The sequence below is a fragment of the Triturus cristatus genome, chromosome 2_2, assembly GCF_964204655.1.
Source record: "Triturus cristatus chromosome 2_2, aTriCri1.1, whole genome shotgun sequence".
In the NCBI taxonomy this organism is placed as follows: domain Eukaryota; kingdom Metazoa; phylum Chordata; class Amphibia; order Caudata; family Salamandridae; genus Triturus; species Triturus cristatus.
Window position 1 is genome coordinate 946,562,347 of NC_140582.1, and position 13,137 is coordinate 946,575,483.

Here is a 13,137-nt window from a genome sequence, read left to right on the forward strand (position 1 = left end):
GCACAAGTACTTTACATGTTGAGGGTTCACCTTGACAAGAGCTGTGATTATTACTTGAGGCAGGTAGTCACCCACCCCAAATAATAATCCAATTTCTGACAAAAGTTATAGTACCAACTGTGGATAGCTAATGAGAGATCAGCCTCTACAGTTTGGGGCCTAAGTATCGTAAGGACCGGCCACCCATACAGTTAAACTCTGAACATGGGCATTTACATGAGATATGAGCTAGAGTATAGAGGGTGAACAGTCACATATTCACCAATCTGTTTCTAATATTTTTCATTCCCATAGTAGAACTATATTAAGTAGGTGTTTTGAATTGTAGCCTTTGCTTGATAGGGGGCCAATGTAGCTTTCCTTTGCCCTCTGATATGTGCTCATGTTTTCTGAGCTGTCTTGTTTTCCTTACTGCTAAACATGTACCTACTGCAATTATCAGGCTGGTTCAGTGAGATTAGGATACACTCCATTACAGTGGTCAGTGCATTTGAGCTGACCTGCTGAAATAACTTTAGCATGTGCTTCTTTCCTAGAATCCTCAGTGTGGAAGCGTGATAAACTGTCGGAGATGATTTGTGCTTCCATTGTAAGGTTTTCAGTCTAGGTGACTGTGTATTTACTATAGAGGGAAAGTTTTGGAGAGCCTAATAGTTATCTGCGAGCCAGGTGGATTCTTGCTTCTACTGTTTGTTATGACCATCTAGAAGCATTTCAGCCTTCTACCGCTTCAGTTTTAAGACGTTGCTACTCATCCACTTTGGGATGTCAGACAGACATTGAGGTTTTCATAGTAAAGCGCCGCATTTTATCAAATTGAATCAGCAACTGTGTTATATTCATGCTGGTTAGCCATGTTTTTACATTGAATGTAGAGGAGATAACGAAGAACCCTAAGGTACCCCAGAAAATGCATCTGCTAGAGAGACATCTAGCCGCAGATTCCTTACCCTTGAATTATCCCCCGGTGCCAGACTGGATCCATAAAATATTTTACAACCGTGCCTCTCTGTGGTGATAGAGGGTGCCGAGGGACTCCATAGCGACATCGTCCACCAGATGTGACGTTTTCAGAGTCCATCTAAGCCCTCCTCTGATGCGCTGACGTCAGTTTCCTCCTTTCCGTGCTTTCAGTGTGGATCCGGAGAGTCGCCCATCTCGACATTTTTGTCTACACAACAGTGTGCTTTTTTCTGGATGTCCATGACTCTTTCAGTGGCACTTCGCCAGCTTGCCTGGCTACGCACCTCTGGTTTTTAGGAGGCTGTTCAATCCACCTTGGTCAACATCTGTCTGGTACTCGTGCTGATTCTGCTTACACTGTTTTCGGGACAGACAGTTTGGAGCAGAATTTTAAACCTTTTTTTGCTATACTGTCATCTCTTTTCCTCCTGTACTGAACTTGTACGGGGTATAGAGTCCTTGATTTCTTGAGTTCTAGGGCAGAGGGTATAATTCTTAGCCTAGGGCACATTGCTCGATCCTGGCCTAGGTAGTATTCCTTCTTTAGTCTTTTTTTGGCGCTAGCACTCCTTGAGCTAGCTCTTACTGTGCAATGTCAACAAGGGCTCTATCATTTCTATCACCCTCACTGTTCCTTGTGGAAGTACCTTGTCCATATCTTAGCATGGGTGGACTACTATGCCGACTCTTTCTCTTCAGTGACAGTGTATGGACTGATTTTGATCTGCTTCTATCATGCAAAAAGCTATTGTTGCTTTTCACTTTTGGAAAATGTTTTTGTACTTTGTTGGAAACATTTTCATGCCGCTTCTGACTCCAACCGCAACATTTAGTTACTGAACTGATTGTTCTTCAGATCTTGCCTTCTACCCCTCTTAGGGGTTTATGGCTGTTTTTCTCCTACAGTTCTTCTCGAACATATGTTCCTTGACAATGCTTTCTTGGGTTTAGTTTGTTAGGAGGATTTGTGATACTTTTGTATTCTTTTCCGGAGAGTTTTATTTATTTCACGCAAGCACGGATAAGGTTCCAACCCCTTGGGGTTTGTTATCCCTTGAACTTATTAGTATGGAAAATTACGATCTTGAGTGATGCCAGAATCCCCACTCATGATGCCACAGAAATTGTTTACCTGGCAGAGTAATTATTTACTGGGCACAGGGTGTCCTGCAGAAACTGGAGATTTTATTTTGCTTGTGGGTTTTCTTTTCTGCCTCTCTACCTTCCTCCTCTTCCTATATTGTTATTTCTCCTCCATGTTCATGGTTAACTAAAGGTTTGTTGCTGTGTTTAGATAACACCTTCTCGCCATTTGGTGTCCTGTTTTTTATTGACTAGGACTGCAACCAGCACTGCTTATGATGGTTCAAACATACAGTTCAATTTATTACAATTTTAGCACATGATATTGTACACAAGTTCAAACATATGTATCTTATAAATGAAATTTTCAGTACAAAAACTTAATTGTACAATGTTGGTAAATCATTCACATTGCAAAATTCTTAAAGTGCCGTATAGTAGTTACGGTACTTGTACCCAATGCATTTCGGGACTTAAAGTCCCTTCGTCAGGGGTTTTCTGCAAGAAAAGGAGAAGGAGACTGTTTTCACATAAATGCACCTTAGGTATTTGTTAATACTGGAAAAACACGAATGTGAAATGTACATGCTTCGTGCACCCTTCACCATGTGATGCTATTAGAAAAAAATGGTTTATTTAACGCACTGTTCCAAAGCATGATGTCCTCTGTGAAAAACAAAGGACAACCAAATTCTAATCCATGAAGATATGAGAATGAAAACACTGTGACAAGACGGGCCACATAATTGGGGTAGAAATGAAGTACCTGCTAAATGTGCGTAATTCACATAGAGACTGTCCGAGAGAAGCTCGCTGGGATGCATGTCTGTGAAAATACATTAGAGCCAGGATTATAGCTGCGTGTGAAAAAGAGGCTGATGAACGTGATAAAACTGAAATGCTATGCTCACCGCCTGAAGTTGAAGTATTTCGACCGTGGATCTAAGAAGAGTTGTTTAGAGAGCGAAGTGTATAGTTTCTGTGAAATTAGAAAACAAAATCGCGCTAGTAAAACTGTCACAGTAAGGATGTGAAAACAAGAATGAGGTCGATAACGTCGGTTTAAGCTTACCCGTAACGGGTGCAGTCTTAACTTGTAGGTGATCTCCCGGAAAGGACGCGTATACAGTTGGAGTTAACGCTGTTTCATGTATATAACGGATGTAAGCAGGAAGTCAGGAGTATGGACAGGGAAACTGAAAGAGGACTGACAGTTTTACTAGCGTGATTTTGTTTTCTAATTTCACAGAAACTATACACTTCGCTCTCTCTTGGAACTGTTCTCTGTAAGTGCGTTAAATAAACCATTTTTTTCGAATAGCATCACATGGTGAAGGGTGCACGAAGCATGTACATTTCACATTAGTGTTTTTCCAGTATTAACAAATACCTAAGGTGCATTCATGTGAAAACAGTCTCCTTCTCCTTTTCTTGCAGAAAACCCCTGAAGAAGGGACTTTAAGTCCCGAAATGCATTGGGTACAAGTACCGTAACTACTATACGGCACTTTAAGAATTTTGCAATGTGAAAGATTTACCAACATTGTACAATTAAGTTTTTGTATTGAAAATTTCATTTATAAGATACATATGTTTGAACTTGTGTATAATACCATGTGCTAAAATTGTAATAAATTGAACTGTATGTTTGAACCATCATAAGCAGTGCTGGTTGCAGTCCTAGTCACCTTCACGGGTCCAGGCCACTTTTTGTATATATCTAATATGTGCTCCGTAGGCATAATAGTAACCGTGCACGCATACCATTATGGAAAAAGTTTCCAAACAGAGTGCGCTATCCACCACACCTCTCACTGTTTTTTATTGAGACATTTCTTATATGGCCTCCTCACTTGTTATGCTGTATGCACTGCCACTTCATCTGTTGTTCAGTTCTTATACTGAAACTTGGTTATGGACCTCAATTTATAGTTTTTGATCTTCCACAACTATTTACTCTGTATTTTACCCGCTGCTTCAGCCAGGTCTCCTTTTCTGTCTGAAAACTAGTCTCCATCTTAAAGAAAGATTATTTCTATAGGCCTTCCCTGTGGTGCCCTTTGTTCAACTTCATCTTTTTACAGTCCCGGTCTTCATTTCTTTATTCTAGCGCGGTTCTGTTTCACCTGCTGTTTTCCTTTTTATGTCTGATTGCTTTTATTTTTCTTGGGTGTGTGATATCTTCTACTCCCTCAATTCTTTTATGCAGTACCATGTGGCTGTTGCCAGCTCACCGTTGTCATATCTTCGGTCCATTACCGATCTTGTAACTGTTTATATGTACCTTTCTTGGGAACATTGTATTATACAGTGTATAGGTTTGTATGACGTCATCCATTTGATAAATTTTTTTTTTTTTTTTTTTTTATTTATTTAAGCTTGTACCGCGCACAGCTACCCACAATGGGTTTCCCGGCACCAGGGATAGACTGTAGAAGAAAAGAGAATGTCACCTTGACTTAAGGCCTCTGCCGACTATTGGTCACGCTTAGTAAAGAGCAGGGTCTTCAAAGCCTTACGGAAGCGGAGTAAGTTGGTCTCGGATTTTAATGCCAATGGGAGGGAGTTCCAGTATTTAGGACCAAGAGTGGAAAAGGAGCGGCCTCCCATTTTTGCCAGCTTCCATCTTGGTACTGTGAAATTGCCAATGTCCGATGACCTTAATGAGCGCAGGGGTCTATAGGGTTTTACCAGCCCCTGAACATATACTGGGGCGCTACCCTGCTTAGCCTTGAACATATAGCAGAGTGCCTTGAAATTAACGCGTTCTGGGATGCTCAACCAATGGAGGTCACGCAAAGCGGCAGTGGCTGAGGTGCGTCTGGGGACATTCTTTAGCAGGCGCGCGGCCGCATTTTGCACCACCTGCAGCACATGTATAGTAGCTTTATCTGCGCCCAAATAGAGAATGTTGCCATAGTCCAGGCGTGATGTTACAAGTGCCTGGACTACAGTTCTGCGAGAGGAGAGGGGGAGCATCCACAAAATCTTGTGAAGCCATCGCAAGGTTGAAAAGCAGATGGCTGAGACCTTAGTAGCCTGTTGTCTCATAGTTAGCCTGTCGTCAATAATGACGCCCAGGTTGCGAACTGCAGTAGATGGTGTAGGCGCATTTCCCAGTTCGATGGGCCAATGGCGAGGACCCCAAAGATGTTTGTTCTGTCCCAGAATGACCACCTCGGTCTTCTCCCCATTCAGCTTGAGACAATTTCTCCGCATCCAGTCGGCCACAAGAGTGAGGCCCGACTTGAGTGCGGAGATGTTGTTTACGTCTCTCCCTGACAAGGAGAAGACAATCTGGGTGTCATCTGCGTAGGAAAACAGGGTTAGCCCAGCTTGTTCGACTATGGTTGCCAAGGGTTTAACATAAATGTTAAATAATAAAGGGCTAAGAATTGAGCCCTGGGGGACGCCGCGGGTGGATGGACAAATGGCGGAGGCAGCTTTAGAAGAAAACACTTGGAAGCTTCGGTCACTAAGGAAAGACGCCAGCCAGGCCAAGGCCTGGCCTGCCACACCTAGAGATTTCAGAGAGTCAATGAGGATGGAATGTGACACGGTGTCGAAAGCTGCGCTCAAATCCAGCAGGATGAGCGCCATGGTGTTTCCCTGATCGACACCGTGCCTAAGACTCTCTGTCACCCCCAGGAGGGCTGTCTCGGTTGAGTGCCTAGGCCGAAAGCCCGACTGAGAAGGATGGAGAAATCCAGTGTTTTCAACCAGTTTGGAGAGCTGAGAATTTATATGTCTCTCCAATATCTTTGAGAAAATTGGCAACAAAGATATAGGGCGAAAGTTAGCAGGATTTGAAGGATCTGCACCCTGTTTTTTTAATAACGGTACAACCATGGCGTGTTTCCAAGGTTGTGGGACATGGGCCTCGCTCAGAGAAGCGTTGAGTAATTTAATGATGGGGGGATGAGTGAGGGGGTCTAATTGTTTTAATATTTTGGCCGGGAGAGCGTCCTGTGGGGAGCCCGATCTCACACTATTTAAACAGGAGAGGAAAGAAATGGCGTCTAAGGGCTGCCAAGTAGTGACTACTGCATCAGTGTCATTGTTTTCCAATTTTTGGACTATGTCAAGGGCAGTGTACATAGTACCTAGAGGTGTAGTGAAATTTTCATAGATAAGATCAACTTTATCTATGAAGTAATCCGCTAAGGACTGACACTGAGTGCCATCAAGTGCCGGGGGAGGAGGGATCGAGTTAGCACCAGTCAATTTTTTGACAACAGAGAATAGCACCTTTGGGCAGTTTTGTGCATCAGTCACAGTTTTCCTTGTGTAGTCTGCTTTAGCAGTTTTACAACTGTAGTGGTATTTTTTTAAGGCTTCTTTATATGTGACTTTACGTGAAGGAGAATAGCCTTGTCTCCATTTACGCTCCAAGGTCTTACAATGTGAGCGGAGGCTTTTAAGTTGTTCCGAATACCATGGAGCAGGAGGGTGGTGTGAAAATGCGGGCTTTGATGTCATTGGAAGCGCTGTATTGACTGCAGTGGTTAGCCAGAGTTCAGTGGCGCAATTGAGAGCGGCAGTTGGTAGTTCAACACATGGGAGTGTTTTGATCAGTAGTTTATTGAGTTCTGGCAAGTTAATCTTCCCCCAATTCCGAACTGGCCGCGTAGTTTCCACCTCAGGTCTTATTACTGTATCAGCCATGTCATAAGAGAAGGGGACAGCTAAGTGGTCGGACCAGGTGATTTGTAGGGCTTCACGAGAAAAATCTAGGGACAGGTTAGATAGGATCGGGTCCAGTAAGTGACCGGCACAATGAGTGGGACCTGTGTTTAGAAGTTGAAGGTTAAAAGCTTCCAGAATAGGGAGAAGCTGATTCCTATTAGGGCACTCATGGTCGTCTAAATGTATGTTTAAGTCCCCTAAGATTGTGAAATTAGGCGCTTTAAGCAGTACTGGGGCTAGGAAGTCCGGTAACGATGTTATCCAAGGGCTCGCTGTCCCAGGGGGACGGTATACCAGTAGCCCTGACAGCGTAAATTGGGGGGTAATGGATAATTTAAAAAGGGCTGATTCACAATCTTTTTGAGTGGTGTCTACCAATTTACAAGTGTATACATTTTTGTAAATAATTGCAATTCCTCCACCCCTACCGGAAACTCTATCCTGACGAAGAATGGCGTAGTTAGAGGGAATGGCGTCTGCCACATCCGGGCCCGAGCAGTCTCTGAGCCACGTCTCGGTCAGGAATATAGCATCAGGTTGATTTTGATCTAGAAAATCGTGGATATTGTATCTATGTTGTGGTAAGGATCGGCAATTTATGCTCCAAAATCTTAAGAGGGGGCGAGTGGAAGTTGTCCTAGAGCATACCTGTCTCTTTCGTCTGCCTTGATGTTGGAGGGATCTGCATGTGGTAGGGGTTTTTAATGAAAAGTTGCAGCGAGGACAGCTGAACTTGTGAGGCGGGAAAGGGTAGGTGGAGCAGTTATTATTGGGAGCACCACGTAGCGCGAATAACTCTTCGGAGGAGTATGTAAGAGTCATGATGGATATAGTGGCTTTACTCACCAATAAAGGGTATGCCAGAGCCCAGAGCCCAGCCTAGCGCGGACGAGCGCAGACGGGCTGGACTCCGGCGCGACTATGGCGCGCCCGCTGTGCGCCCGCTGTGCGCGTTCGCTGCGCGAAGCAATGGGCGTCTGTTTTTATACTGTCCCTATCCAAAATGGCCGCCGCCGTCTGCTCGAGCGTGGCCCTCCTGAGTCAGCCCTGAATCGGCTGTACACCCAGGGAAGGAGGCAGGTGAGCGAAAGTGCAGCGCTCCCTCCAGAGAGTAAGCTCAGTATTTTAAATCGCCTGAGCGGTAAATAGATCGAGCAGCGCGAAATTCCGTGACTGCTTGCAGGGGGGGGTAGGACACAAAGGATAATCACAGTAACAAGTTAAAATCTGAATCAGAGCGTTTTTTAAAAGCTAGCAGCCCGGCTCAAGCCTCAGGCAATAGTGAAGGTAATCAGGTAATAAATTAGTGCATCTTCTCACACCCTTTGATATACTCAATCAAAATTTCAGACGTCCATTCTCAAAACCATAGATACTCCAATACCAATAACTACATACCCACTCATTGACTCTTAGATCTACACACACATCCACTCACTCACCTGTACAGTCACTCATACTTACAGTCACTCAGAACAGGACTATCATATGCATTTATACACCTACATAGACACTCACACACCACCAATCATCCATAGAGGTACTCTCACACCTAGTTACTCATGCAGATAATTAATCACAATCCCATTTACTCACCTATGCAGTTATACACACACAAGTTCACTTACTCATAAAAATAGTACCACATTCTTACGCTCTTATACAATCATTGATACAAGCACACACTCATCCATACAACCACTCTCACAATCACACACTCTCACATATACCCACTTATATACTCTTACACACATATATACTGCCTTTCACATATGTAGTTACTCACACATGTACCATATACATTCAATCCCTAACACACCCATACATACACTCACCCAACCCTACAGTCCATCACAGATACACTCTTAAAACCATGCACCCATAGAATCACCCACTCACACATGTATGCACAGTCACACACACCCCACCCACACAAACACTCAGGCACCCATACAGACAACCAATCAATAACCCATAGAGACACTCATATAGCTATTCACAAAACCATGCAGCCGCTTATACACCAACAGACAGACAGATACAGACATTCACACAGTTTAGTCACTAGTCTGCAGTAAGATACGTTTAATGACTCACTTATAGAGTCAGTCACGCACCTACTAAATCATCCATTCACACACTTATACACCCACTCATTCTTCCATAGGTTTTCCCCTATATATATATATATATATATATTTAAAATTTACAGAAACACACACTCACTGGATGACGTCATCAGTGATGTCATTTCAGATGTCATCAGTGATATCATCCGTGATGTCACTGACCATGTCATAAGTGATGTAATATGTGACGTCATCAGCAGTGCATTGCGGGGGCGCGAGTTATAGTTAGCTGAACTAACTTTAACCGGGGAATTTCTAGGGTTTTGTACGAGGGAAATGTCCAGCTAATTATAACACCCCTGAAACCTATGGTTTTTTCAGTGAAAATATATATATATATATAGATAGATAGATATACATACAAACAATGAATCCGCTTTCCACATTCCACCTTCCACAAGATCTGTGCTAAGCTTAATTTAATCGACGAGAGCTGTCTGCCATTACACGTTTCGGCCGCCTTGCATCGTTCTAGTTAGGCTAAGATTACACTTGTACAAAACTATAGAAATTCAGCAATTATTATTACCTGAGCTAACTCACGCCCCCGCAGTGCACTGCTTATGACTTCACATATTACATTACTCATGACATGATCAGTGACATCACTGATGATGTCATCCACAGAACCACTCTCACACACACCCATTCAACCACTCATACAGCCACTTACTCACCCACACAACCACTCGCATACCCATTAATAAACCTATACAAATACTGATAAAACTACTCGCTCATCCATGGAGCTATTCACACGCCCACTCACATACCCATTCACCCATACAGCTACTCCTACAACTAGTCATTCACTTATACAGCCCCTCACGCACCCACCCACTCACACACTCTCAACACAGCCACTCACTCATACAACCAAACACACTCACACAAACATTTATATACCCATTCACACATCCATACAAGCACACACACATCCACTCTCACACATACAATTCACACACACTTACTCTCCAGTACAGCCACTCACACACCAACTCACTTAACCAAACACCCACCCAAAGAGCCTCTCACTCACCCATACAGCCACTCTCACACCCAGTCACTCACTCATACAGCCGTTCAGACACCCAGTCACTTACTCATTGTCTCTCACACACTCACTCCCCCACCCAGCCACTCACTCCCCCACCCAGCCACTCACTCCCCACCCACCCATGCTGCTACACTCACCCATACACCTACTCACACCCCATACACCTACTCACACATTTATACTCACACACAGATACACAGCCTGTCACATAATATATGTCAGAAGTAGCATCACTCAATACTAGTGTACTTCGTACACTAATTAAACTTTTGTAGTAGCTTAAGATGTATATGTTTAACACTCAAAGACTCTTAGGAAACACTTAAACTCACTGGGTGAGGTAATTTGACATGTCATCAGTGATGTCACTGACAACATATTGTGTGATGTAATATGTGAGTACATAAGTAGTGCTTTGCTGGGGCATAATTTATAGTTGGCTCAGGTAACTATAACTGCTGAATTTGTATGGTCTTGTAAGAGTGAAATCTGAGCCTAAGTATAACGTCCCTGTAACCTTTGTTTTTTTTCATTGAAATCTCTCTCTCCCTGCACTTTTAGGTTTTTAATACACTTGCTCAAAACTACCTAGACACACTACTACAACCGGTCCTCAAAGATAGTGTTTAGCAGGGTTTGACAAGGTTAACCCACGCTGTGAGGACCTAGTTTGTCCCCATAGCATGGGTTATACATACATACATCCTCTCCCTCTTCCTCTCCCGCTCCCTCTATTGTCCCCACTCTACTTTATTCAATAGTAGGGCAAGTATTACACTTTGGAGGGGTGAACTTTACTATTCCCACTCCAGGCTAAACAACAGTATGGAAAGCATTTGATTTGAATGGGGTAAAAGAGCTATTCCCACTCCAGTCTTCACAATAGTATGGAAAGCTGTTGGATTTCAGAGGAGTAAAATTTGCTATTCCCACTCAAGTCTGTGCAACAGTAGGAAAACCAATAGACTTCGGAGGAGAGTCCTTTACTATTCCCACACAAGTCTGTGCAACAGTAGTAAAAGCGTCTGACTTCTGAGAGGTGACATTTTCTATTCTCACTACAAACAGCACAGCAGAGGGGTAAAATGTACTATTCTGACTCCAGTATGTGCAACAATAAGGAAAGCGTTGGATTTCTGGAGGGGTGAAACTTACTTTTTCCACTCCAAAAAGCACAACAGTTGGAAAAAGTATTGAATTGCAAAGAGATACATTTTACAATTCCTACTGTAGTCTAAGCAAGAGAATGAAAAACACTTAAGCAGTTGGGAAGACACTTCAAACACATTACATATAGGAGTAACTCCATGAATGTAGAACAAATAATAAACTCCTATTAATATAAATATGTATATATATATATAGATAGATAGATAGATAGATAGATAGATAGATATATTCACTGAAATAACCAAAGGTTACATGGACGTTACAGTTCTGAAATGGAATTTTACAAAAACAGAAATTCACTGATAAAACCAAAGGTTTTAGAGAAGCTATAGTTAGGCTAACATTTCACTGGTACAAAACTAGAGAAATTCAGCCATTATAGTTAGTGAGCTAACTATAACTCGTGCCCCTGCAATGCACTGCTTATGACCTCACATATTACATCACTCATGGCATGGTCAGTGACATCACTGATGATATCATCCGTTGACTGTTTTAAAAAAAAAATGTGAGTGTTAAATTATGTTTGTGGGGATGTGTGATTGACTGTATGGGTGAGTAAGTAGGTGTTTGAGTGGCTCTTTGGGTGACTGACTCAGTGTGAGTGGCTGTACGGGAGAGTGAGTAGATGTGTGTTGATCTATGAATACTGGTATGTGTGTGTGAATGTGTTTGAGAATGGCAGTGTGATAGTTGAAATGGATGTATGAATGATTGTATGGGGTATAAATGTGTGCATCAGAGATTCTGAGCATGATGTCATCAGTAGTCATTTGAGATGTCATCAGCGATATTATCAGTAATGTCACTGACCATGTCATGAGTGATGTAATATGTGAGGTCATAAGCAGTGCATTGCGGGGTCACGAGTTGTAGTTGGCTCACGAACAAGAACGGATGAATTTATCTGGTTTTGTACCAGTGAAATGTTAGCCTAACTATAAAGTCTCTATAACCCTTGTTTTTCTTTCTGTGAATCTCATTTTTTTTTTTAATTCCACTACTCAACTATAACGTCTCTGCAACCTTTGTTTTTCTCATTGAATTTCAAAGGTTTTTAAACTAGTAGTCGGCCTTGCAGAGTGGTAGAGAAAGGAGGCTGGGCATCCGACCAGCTCTCAGGAATCCCGCTGTGTAGGGCTTACAGGAGGTACCACAAGGGATTCTTGGCCTCCAAGGTTCCTCAGGAGTAAAGTGGACTTCTTGCCTCAACCAGTAGTGCACCATGACCGCATTTGCAGGGTCGTGGAGAAATGGAGCATGTCTTTTGAAGACCTCTTAGCAATCCCAAGGACGTCCTTGAGAGCCAACTACCCTTCCTGCTACCTCCAGTAAGTCCCACACACCAGGATTGCTGACACCTGGTAGTAGGCCATGCACCCTTTCTCCACCACTCTGCAAACACGCCTCCTAGTGCCCTACTAGTAGGGGAATAAAGTCTCCATGGCTATTGAGGGTCATTGGGGGCCAACTACACCTCCTGTTACCTCCATTGAGACCTAGCCAGCTGTATTGCTGAGCAGTCGTAAGAGGTCACGCCCCTTTTCTCCACCACTCTGCAAATGTGCCTCATGACTGTTTGGAGGAAGAGGTCCACTTTAGTCCTGAGGCCCTCCAGAGGCAAGGAAACCTCATCCCCCACGAGCAGTGAACCGAGAGATGCGTTTGTAGAGTGGTGGAGAAACGGGGCGTGGCCACCGATCACCTCTCAGTAATCATGCTGTGTGGGGCTTTTTGGAGGTAGCAGAGGGTCTTGTTGTCCCCTAAGAACCCTCATCAGCCAAGGAGACTTAAGCCCCTAACCAACTGCGTGCCAGGAGGCGGGTTTTTAGAGTGGTGGTGAAGGAGGGCCATGTGGCCCCACTCTCCGGGCCATTTTCCGCCCCGGTGACCCCATCCCCCAGGGCATGACCACCTCGTTGGGGACCGCGGGGTATGCCTGAAGGCCACTAAAGTCCCTGCCGGCTTCCCGCCTCTGCCGGAGCCAGCATTGCTTTTACACACAGGGAGCTATTGACCTGCCGCTTCCTGTGTGTAAAAGCAAAGTAC

The 13,137-nt window shown here is 43.6% G+C and overlaps 1 protein-coding gene across 1 annotated transcript in view; it reads left to right on the plus strand.

Annotated features, from left to right (window-relative positions):
- The window catches only part of ADGRA3 (adhesion G protein-coupled receptor A3), a 399,594-nt gene that overhangs the window by 362,496 nt on the left and 23,961 nt on the right, over window positions 1-13,137 (plus strand). The gene's annotated exons all lie outside the window — the stretch shown is intronic.